Genomic DNA, 10,669 nt, shown 5'->3' on the forward strand with positions numbered 1-10,669 from the left:
GATTCTACTTAATGATAGGGGCGGCAGGGTTAGTGTAGTGGTTAGCACAACGCTATTTCAGCGCCAGTGACTTGGGTTAAAATCTGATAGTGTCTGCAAGGAGTGTATACGTTCTCCCTGTGTCTAGCTTCCTATGGGTGCTCAGGTCTCCACCCACATGCCAAAGATGTACATAGCCAGTATGTTAATTGGTCACATGGGTGTATTTGGGTGGCCTGTTACTATGCTGTATCTCTAAAATGGAAAAAAAAATTACATCACCAATTTGAAACTAAATGAACTGATGTGTTCCATTCTCAATAACGCATGTTGTTATATCTGGAAATGGTTGGTTGTTCCTGTTGCCTCCTGATTATGCTGTAATCTCTGAGATTATGGGAGAATGTTGTACAAGGAACAGAAGCCTGCTCTGCCATTCTACAAGATCATAAGATGTGGCTGTGAACTAAGCTCAACTTGCACTTTTCCCATTGACCCTTAATTCCCGTACTGTGCAGAAAACTAACAATGTTTTAAATATATTTTACGAAGCAACCTCTATTGGTTCCTTGGGCAGAGAATTCCATAGTGAAACATGAAAGACTGGAGACACTGTGATTATAGCATAAAAACTGAAATGCTGGAAGAACCCAACAGGTCTCACAGAGTCCATAAGAGGTAAAGATATATAAGCGGTGTTTTGGGCCTGAGCCCTTGTTCAAGGTGTGAGTAAAAATCTGGAAAGTGTCTGAATTAAAAGAAAATGCAGGGAGAGGAGTACAGACCAACAGACAAGATGTATTAATTGGATATGGAGAAGAGACCAGGAGATGGGAAAGGTGAGAATTAATTGGGGTGGGGTGGGGGGGGAGGGGGAGGAGTTGACTTTATGAATGCAGAGCTGGAGTATAGGAGACCAAAAGGGAAGAGAGAGAAGAGTTTTTTAAACAAGAAATCCTGTGATATTGCTGTAAGGAAGACTGGAATTTAGCTGGCTTTGGTCGTTTACATTGAACCGAATAAAGCCAGTATAATGCCAGGTCAGTGTGTCTTTTTACACAGCAAGCCAGCATTCCGGAGCAAAAAAGGTGGGATGTATAACTCAATAGTATCGGCTTCTAGTGTCACATATATCATACCGTATTTAATGGCATAATGAGATAGACAACAGACTCGCCAAGGCAAATAGCGCCTTTGGAAGACTACACAAAAGAGTCTGGAAAAACAACCAACTGAAAAACCTCACAAAGATAAGCGTATACAGAGCCATTGTCATACCCACACTCCTGTTCGGCTCCGAATCATGGGTCCTCTACCGGCACCACCTACGGCTCCTAGAACGCTTCCACCAGCGTTGTCTCCGCTCCATCCTCAACATCCATTGGAGCGCTTACATCCCTAACGTCGAAGTACTCGAGATGGCAGAGGTCGACAGCATCGAGTCCATGCTGCTGAAGATCCAGCTGCGCTGGATGGGTCACGTCTCCAGAATGGAGGACCATCGCCTTCCCAAGATCGTGTTATATGGCGAGCTCTCCACTGGCCACCGTGACAGAGGTGCACCAAAGAAAAGGTACAAGGACTGCCTAAAGAAATCTCTTGGTGCCTGCCACATTGACCACCGCCAGTGGGCTGATAACGCCTCAAACCATGCATCTTGGCGCCTCACAGTTTGGCGGGCAGCAACCTCCTTTGAAGAAGACCGCAGAGCCCACCTCACTGACAAAAGGCAAAGGAGGAAAAACCCAACACCCAACCCCAACCAACCAATTTTCCCCTGCAACCGCTGCAATCGTGTCTGCCTGTCCCGCATCGGACTTGTCAGCCACAAATGAGCCTGCAGCTGACGTGGACTTTTTACCCCCTCCATAAATCTTCGTCCGCGAAGCCAAGCCAAAGAAGAAGAGACCCACTATTTTTTCCCCCAAAAATGGCTCAAAAATATTCCCCCAGTCTTGTATACAAAGTTGAAATTAGGGTGATAATGGTGAGTAACGCCGACAGTGATCATTGTCACTGTGTGGCTCACTTGCATCCTGCACTGTCATTGTTGTGTTGACAGTGTCAGGTTTGAGAGAGACGAGTCTGGACACAAGGATTTGCAATCAAACGTTACTTTTATTAACACAAAACAATTAATAGAAGAGTGTAGGAAAATCATAGCAGGAATAAAACACAGGTGCACAATTAATAGAAGAACATGGGAAAATAGATGCATAATTGAATAAAACATGCACATACCATTTATAAAAGAGCGTGGGAAAAATACATGCATAATTGAATAAATCATGCACGTACCATTTATAAGAGTGTGGGAAAAATACATGCATAATTGAATAAAACATGCACGTACCATTTATAAAATAGCATGGTAAAATCTACTGTAAGTATTGATCAATAGCTTTTTCTTTCCACTCACATACCATACATTAATTAATCCCTATGCCATAGGTACACTCTCATTAATAAGGGATTACTTAAGGTGGTGTATGGGTGGGGGGAAAAAAGTTGAGAACCATTGCTCTCGAGCTGTTGATGGATCTGTGTGGCTGCAGGTGCCACAGGAGCATTGGAGGTGAATCCACAGACATTGTGTCTCTGTAGGGACTCTTGCTTCTCTCGTACTGTAAGGGCTGCCAGGCTACATTGATGGTGACCCTTTGTCTGCCTTATGGCAGACAGAAGGCAATTTTGTGTACTATTGCATGTTCTGTACTATTACATTACAATAAATGAATCTTGGTACCATCTCTGTGGAGTTAGTGCATTCTCCCTGCAACTGCATTGTTTTTGGACCACATTGCTATGTGTTGGTTTTTTAAATTAGTAGGCCAACGTAACTTGTCCCTAGCATGCAGATAAGCAATAGAATATGAAGAAGCCAATAGAAATGTGGGAAGAATATGTCACGGGGAAAGTTAATGGCAAAAAAGACTGTTTTGTGAGCTGGCATTGGATCCTGGGCCAAATGTTTCGTTCTCGGAACTATAGACACATATATATGGATCATAGAGAGAGAGAAAATCTTTTCTCATAAACAGGATTAATGAATAAAGCCACATAAGATCACAGAGCTTCATGAAGGGAACCCTTTTTGTGCAATGAATCATTACGATCAGGTAATCACACCTCTCAATGTACAATAGCAGATCGTTCATTTTTCAGAAAGGAATGCACTGATACTTGTGATTAATATGTGTTGCACTTTTGGGTAATGGGATTAACAAGAAAATCAGCAGATGGTGGGGTCACGTGCAAGACTGACCAAGATCTCACCCTTTACTTCCTGTGGATGCTGCATGACCCGAGTTTCTCCAGCGTATTGGAGTATTGGTAATGGGATTGTCTGTTTTGTTTTCGCAGAGAGCTAAGGAAGCTGAATGGGACAAAGTTTAAAAAAAAAAATCAGTATCGATATTCCTAATTTGAGTGAGATCATGTAAATAGAGCATGTAATTGCCCATGCACACATTTCTGGATTAAGCAATGTGAATTTGCTGGTGTCTAACCTTGTGGCCTATTAATATTTTAAGTACTAGCCAATTGTCTGTATTGGAGACATTATTTTGTAAATGGTTTGGGGGATTTATTTGTAACCATTTTCACTTGTTTAAATGTGTATTTGAGGTCCAGGCAGTCAACTTGAAATCAATGCTTTCTGACCCTGACCCCTGCTGGCAACAGAAGAAATATATTACTGTAGAGCACATTTCACATGTAATTAATACAAAACATTCATTTTGATGGTAATAATGTTACCCTCGCAAGTATTAAATGACCATTTAGATTAAAGTTCCTCATTTTAACCTTGGTCTTTTGTTGCCTCAGTTACTGAACCAAATTATATGGAAAATTGACTTCAAGCAACTTACCAAAAAAAATCACACATGTTTTACTCATGAGATTCCAATCTAATGTAGTCACACAGGAGACAAACAAGCCTTTCATCTGATGTATAGAAAAGTACGGTAAAATCCTCGGTATCTGGCTCCTACAGGGATTGTGGATGTTGGATATGTGAATTTTCCGATTGCCTGACTCTTACAAAGCCTAACTAATACACCTGCATTAAGAATAAACAAACAAAAGTGGGAACAAGATCTAAACATAAAGATAAAAAATGAAAAATGGGAAAAGCTGTGCTCCGGAATAAACACGAAATACGCATATACACAGGCTATACACCACACCCCAAAAGTTAAATAAATGGGACCAACAGTATCAGATGGATGTTTTCACTGTAAGAAGGAAACGGGAACAATAGTACATGCAATTTGGGCATGTGAGAAAGTGGAAAAGTTTTGGGAAGATCTAAATCAGGTATTAAATAAAATCACAAAAACCACATACCAAAAAATCCAGAGATCTTTCTTCTAAGTAATATAAGTAAAGAACTAGGCCTCAATTTGGATGAAGCACAAAAAAGATTTATTTGATAGCCTTAGCTGTAGCAAAAAAAATGTATAATGTCAACCTGGAAATCAGAAGAGAGCCTGAGAGTACAGCAATGGTACATGGAAATGAATAAATGTATTCCATTAGAAAAAATAACATACAATTTAGGAAATAATGTCACAGTATTCAAACAAATTTGGGAACTGTACATGGAACACAGCAGAGAGGGCCTACCGTGGACCTCCACCCCCTAAAATGACAGAATGAGAAGACGATGAAATGAACAGACCCAGTGTGTAAAAGTAGATGACACAATTTTTTTGTTTATTTTTGTTGTGTGATGACATTGTTTAATGGGTTTAATGTATTGTATATGTTGAATGTTTAGTGGGTGGGGAGGGGGGAAAAAGGGGATAAAATGACACTATATTCAAGAGGGAAATGTTTGTGTGTATTTTGGTTAATTTGGTTCATAGGGTGAAAAATAAAAAAAATAAACAGTTTAAAAGACAAAAGTGCAAAAGTTAAAGTAATTTGAAGAAAAAATCAGTTTTGTAGTCCTTAATTATGTAAAGTTCAGGTAATTCTCGTAACTTACAAAATTTAAATTCAAACCCCGATCACTGCTGCTGTAACAGCGTTGCATGCTAAGCGTGCTGCCATGGACTCCCTCCTCCAAGTTTACAGATAAAGCCTTACCAATATACTTAATAACATAGTAATAACGATAAAGACCTTCCAGGCAGGGATAGTGAGACAATTTGGGAGAGACACCCCCTCCCCCAGCAGTGAATAACACCGGCCACCTCTTTATTCTGAGCGCCACCATTTTATTTAAACACCGCTTTATTAAAACTTCATTCAAACAGCTACTGCAGTTTGCTCCCATCTTCAAGGGTTTTGCTGCTGCTTTGGAAAACAATTATTTTTACAATGTTAAACTTTTATTTATTTAATCCTATATATTTATTTATTTCCTATTTTTGCCACTTGCTTGGGTTTGTCAGTTGCTTGCATTTTGGATACCAGGGATTTTACAGTATCCTATTTGAATGGTGAGGATGGGCATTTTAAAAAAATCATGTAATGTGGGGATTATATGCAGAATATTACCACTGCATGTGACAGAAGTGTTCAAGAGCCCAATATCATATATACACGAGGAATAGTTGATACCATATAAAAGTTGACCCCTATTTTTTGGCCCCGGCCACCCGCCCACTGGAGGTCCTGATGTCTCAAATGCCATCTTTTTCCCAGGCCCCAGAAGTCTCCCATCCAAGTTCAAGACGCCCTGACCACGGACTCTTGCCCAAGCCTTGGCTGCCCGCCATCCGTGCTCCTGATGCCCCGAGCACGGATCTTCACCTCGGCTGCCTGCCCACCTGAGCGCCTGTTGCACTGACCACAGATCCTTGCCTCAGCCATCCGCCAATCCGAGCTCCCAATGCCCCAACCACAGATTCTTGCTTCGGCCGCCCACCCATCTGAGCTCCCGACTCCTTGACTGCGAACTCTTGCCTCAGCTGCCCACCCATTCGAGCTCCCGACCGCGGATCCACACCCCGGATGCCCACATATTTGAGCTTCTGACCACTGATCCATGCCCAACTGCCCACCCATCTGGCTCCCGACCATAGTTCCTCGTCTTGGCTGCCTGCATCCAAGCTCCCGTCCACCCCAAATATGGACTTACCATCCGTTCCCATCCATCTGAGCTCCCGACATCTTGAACAATGCAGGCGCTTAACGCGGTCAAAAGTAGCATGCATGCAATAGTCGACCCCCTAATTTTTTACACTAAAAATTGTTTGCCAAAACTTGACTATTACATAAATATATAGGGTAGATAAGGAGCAAAGTGAATGTGGAACAGCAAACAAAGGTGCTGATCATTCATTTCTGCCTTGGAAATGTAGGGTTTTTTTTTCTTTTCCTAAAGAAATAATGAGCTTGTGTCTGATTGGAAAAAAAATCTTTGCTAGGTGTTCTATGTTAACCATTCTCAACATTTTTATTTGTCTTTGGTCTCTTAGGACTCTGGTCAAAGTTTATGGTCCCTTTCTCTGTGAAGCAGTCATTTAGTTGCTTTCTTCCAGACTTCTCTCCTACTGACTTCATAAAATTCCTAAAAATATTTTATGATTTCAGTCCATGCACCCCCATCCCCACCCCCCTTTAATGCACTGGGGTGTAGGGGTGTACAGCCTCCATTGAGAATGGCTGCTCTTGGCATTTTGCACTTTGGTTTAAAAAAAAATCTTTGTTCAGCAATGGTCCGTGTTGAAGCATCTCTGCTAGATCACTGCAGTAGTGTATCAATTGAGATGTTGTGGATTTCCCAAATGAAAGATGATGTTTTGTGAGGAAACTTGCTTTACAGACATAAAGAACAAAGACGCAAAAGAGATTGCAAATGCTGGAAACTGGAGCAATGAACCATCTGCCGGAGCAACCCAGAGGGTCGAGCAGCATCAGTGAGAGAAAAAGAATGGTCAATATTTCGGGCTGGAACCTCTAGTCAAGGCTTACCGTAAATATGCATGTATAATGTGTTTTGAGTATAATGCGACGCCCCCCCCCCCATTTTTGAGGGGGAAAAAGGGAGAAAAATTTTACCACCGTGTATAATACGACCCTCCCCTTGCCTGCCCGATTCGCATTGCCCTCTCTCACCCTCACCCGCCCGATTCACACTGCTGTCTCTCCCCCCCGCCCGCCCGATTCACACTGCTGTCTCTCCCCCCCGCCCGCCCGATTCGCGCTGCTGTCTTTCCCCCCCGCCTGCCCGATTCACTCTGCTGTCTCTCTCCCCCTTGCCCACCCGATTTGCGCTGCTGTCTCTTTCCCCCCTTGCCTGCCTGATTCGTGCTGCTGTCTCTTTCCCCCCTCGCCCGCCCAATTTGCACTGTTGTCTCTCTCCTCCCCCTTGCACGCCCAATTCGCACTGCCATCTCTCTCCCCTTCACCTCCCTGATTCGCACTGCCGACTCTTTCCCCCTCGCCTGCTCAATTCATGCTGTCATCTCTCTCCCCCTTGCACGCCCAATTTGTGCTACATTCTCTCTCCCCCTCGCCTGCCTAATTCATGCTGCCGTCTCTTCCTCATCGCCCGCCTGATTTACGGTGCCGTGAATATGCATGTATACTGCGACTCCCTACTTAGAGCTCGAATTTTGGTAGAAAATATTTTGCATTATACACGTATATTTATGGTAAATGTCATCCATTCCTTTTCTCCCACTGATATGCTGTTTTACCTGCTGAGTCCCTTCGGCAGATTGTCGGCAATGACGGAAGGATATATCAACGGGGTGTTGTGAATCTGGGCAGATGCAGCAAAGAGGCTTCCATTTGGTGGGAGTTGGGAGGTGTTGTATAACTAACGGTTGTGAATACTATCATCTTGTACATCCATGAAGGAGTTCAGGAGTTTATCCTCGAAGCGGAGTGTGATCAGAATGTGAAACTCATTGAGGCAAAGAGGAAGGGTGCATGTAGGTGCTCTGATGGAAGAATAACATAAGAAATAAAGAACCAGAAGGTTATGATGATAGATTGGGTTAGATGGCAGCTTGGCTGGAACATAACCATCGATTTACCCCAATGGCTCAATTTCTGTGTTGTAAATTTAACATAATTTATATAATTCCTGAATTTAAGGGGTTGTTGCACTACTTTGATATGTCTGTAAATTGGTCCTAATGAGTGATTGAAGGCAGATTCTAAACCATGTTCTTCAATTTCTGTTTTTAAGAAGTTTATTTTTAAAATTTAACAAGTTGGAAATCTGAAAATTGGGGAGTTCCTTCTACTTCATTGGATTGACCATGAAAAAGCTTTTACTCTAAGCTTTTGTGTCAATTTGAGTATGTTTCTTTCATTTTATTTCCTTTCACTTCGATTGAAGATTTAAACAAAAATCTGAGCAGATTTGTTCATGTTCACATAGTTAACAAGGGAAAGACAGGGCTGTGGAGGTGGTGTTTAGTCAGAGAGCTCTCTGAAGTAGCAAACACGGGCTTGATGGGTTGAATGGGTGCACTGTGAGATCACAACTTCATGAATAAGTTTGTTCTTTCACTGAAATAAGTTAGTTTGTTTTCTCAATGTTAGATACCATGGTTGTTTTGGTTTCTGGCAACTATTAGGGGACAATCAGAGTTCCATTGCTGACTGACATTTATACCTGATATTTCCTCAATGATTGCAACAGACTATATCCACATCCTGGTTTTGAACTAAGAGCTTTACATGGAATTTCTGCTTTCTCTTTCTTACTCTCTCCGCTTTATATTTTTCTTCCTCGATTTCTTTGCATTTATCCCGTTCATTCTCTGTCTCTCTTCCAGAAACATTGAAAATAGTACTTTCTTGTGTTAGCATCTCAGGTTCTCATTTTGAAGCCCAAATATATGCAAATCCGTTGGCTGTTTTCAACTTCTGCTTAATCTTGTGTAAAACAGAAAATCCAACCCATGTCACAAGAAAGAATTGAACTACAGTATTTGGAATAGAATTTTCCCAAAATTGCAGAGTCGTTACTTGGTTATAATATGTTTGCATATAAACAAATATGAAATCATCCATGGGTTAATGCAGCAGATGTATCCTGATCTGAGGGTATTTTAAAATAGCGTGGATTTCCCAGTAGCCACCCATTTCAATTCCCTTTCTCATTCCTTGCTGATATGTCTATCTGTGATCTCATTCACTGCCAGACTGAGACCAACCACACATTGGAGGAACAACACCTCATCTTCCGCCTGGGCACCCTCTAACTGGATGGCATTAATATTGACCTCCAGTTTCCATTGAACCCCCCCCTCCCCCACAACCTTCTTCTTCTCGCCTTTCCCCCAGCTTGGTTTCTCACAATCTTCTGTATTCCCTCTGTCTCCTTTCACAGAGAACCAAAATCAATTCTCACCTTTCCTCTCATCATGTACAATTAAGACATTTTGGCTGTTGGTCTGGACTCCTCCCCCTTTCTCCCTCCAATCTTTATTCAGATCCCTTCCTGTTTTTTGCTTGTACCTTGAAAGGCTCAGGCCCAAAACATCAATAATACCTTTGCCTCCAAAGGATGCTGCAAGACTGGCTGAGTTCCTCCAGCATTTCTGTGCATTTTTACCTGATCTAAGACTGATACATGCTGATAGTGGAAGGGCTGTGGAAGCCTTTCTGCTGATGCCTTGAACCATTGTATGTGAGATTATGTTCTGCTGGTTTACCTTCATGGAGTTTGAAAGGATGAGGGAGAATCTCATCAAAACATAGCTAATATTGAAAGGGTTGGATAGAGTGAACATGGAGAAGATGTTTCCATGTGATGGGAGAGACTAGGACTAGGCATAGCCTTAGAATGAAAGGATGTCCCTTTGGAAGAGGGAGATGATCAGTTTCTTCAGCCAGAGGGTGGTGGAATTTGTTGCCACGATGGCTATGGAGCCAAGTAATTGGGTAGATTTAAAATAGAGGTTCTAAGGTTAGGGGGAAGGGTCAAAGGTTATGGGAGAAGGCAGGAAAATGAGTTGGAAAAAAAAATCTGCTATGCTTTGAATGATGGAGTAGACTCTGGACTAAATGGCCTAATTCTGAACCAGAATTTATTGTAATGAACAAGTCACAAAATTCTTAGTTCTGCGGCAGTTATTGCAAATATTGCAATAAATTGCATTTTAAAATAAATAAATTAGTGCAAATGAAGAGGAAAGTGAGGTCGTGTCTGTGGTTCATTGACCATTCAGAAATCTGATTGCAGAGTCGAAGAAACTGTGGTTTGCTGCCGAGCGTTCATCTTCAGGATCCCGTATCTCCTTCCTGATGGTAGCAGTGTGAAGTGGGTCCTTGAGGATGGAGGCTGCCTCCTGTAGATGTGCTCGATGGAGTGAAGACTGATGCGGGTGATGGCGCTGGCTGAGTTCACAACTCTCTGTAGTTATTTCCTGTCCTGTGCACTGGCACCTCCATACTAGACAGTGATGCAACCAGACAGAATGCTCTCCACAGTAACCTGTAGAAATTTTCAAGAGTCTGAGGTGACATACCAAATCTCAAACTTTTCACGATATATAGCCACTGGTGAGCATTCTTCATGATTGCATTGATGTGGAGGCCCCAGGACAGATCTTCAGAGATGTTGACAACCAGAAATTTGAAGTCCTTAACACTTTCCACTGCTGAAGACTGCTGGTGTTGTGCTAATTTTGGGGACTGGAGCTTAACTCATCTCACTTTTTTTTTACTGTTACACCCATTGTTGTTTTCTAGTAAGAAACATTTGCAACCATAA

This window comes from Narcine bancroftii, chromosome 8, assembly GCF_036971445.1.
Source record: "Narcine bancroftii isolate sNarBan1 chromosome 8, sNarBan1.hap1, whole genome shotgun sequence".
Classification (NCBI taxonomy): Eukaryota; Metazoa; Chordata; class Chondrichthyes; order Torpediniformes; family Narcinidae; genus Narcine; species Narcine bancroftii.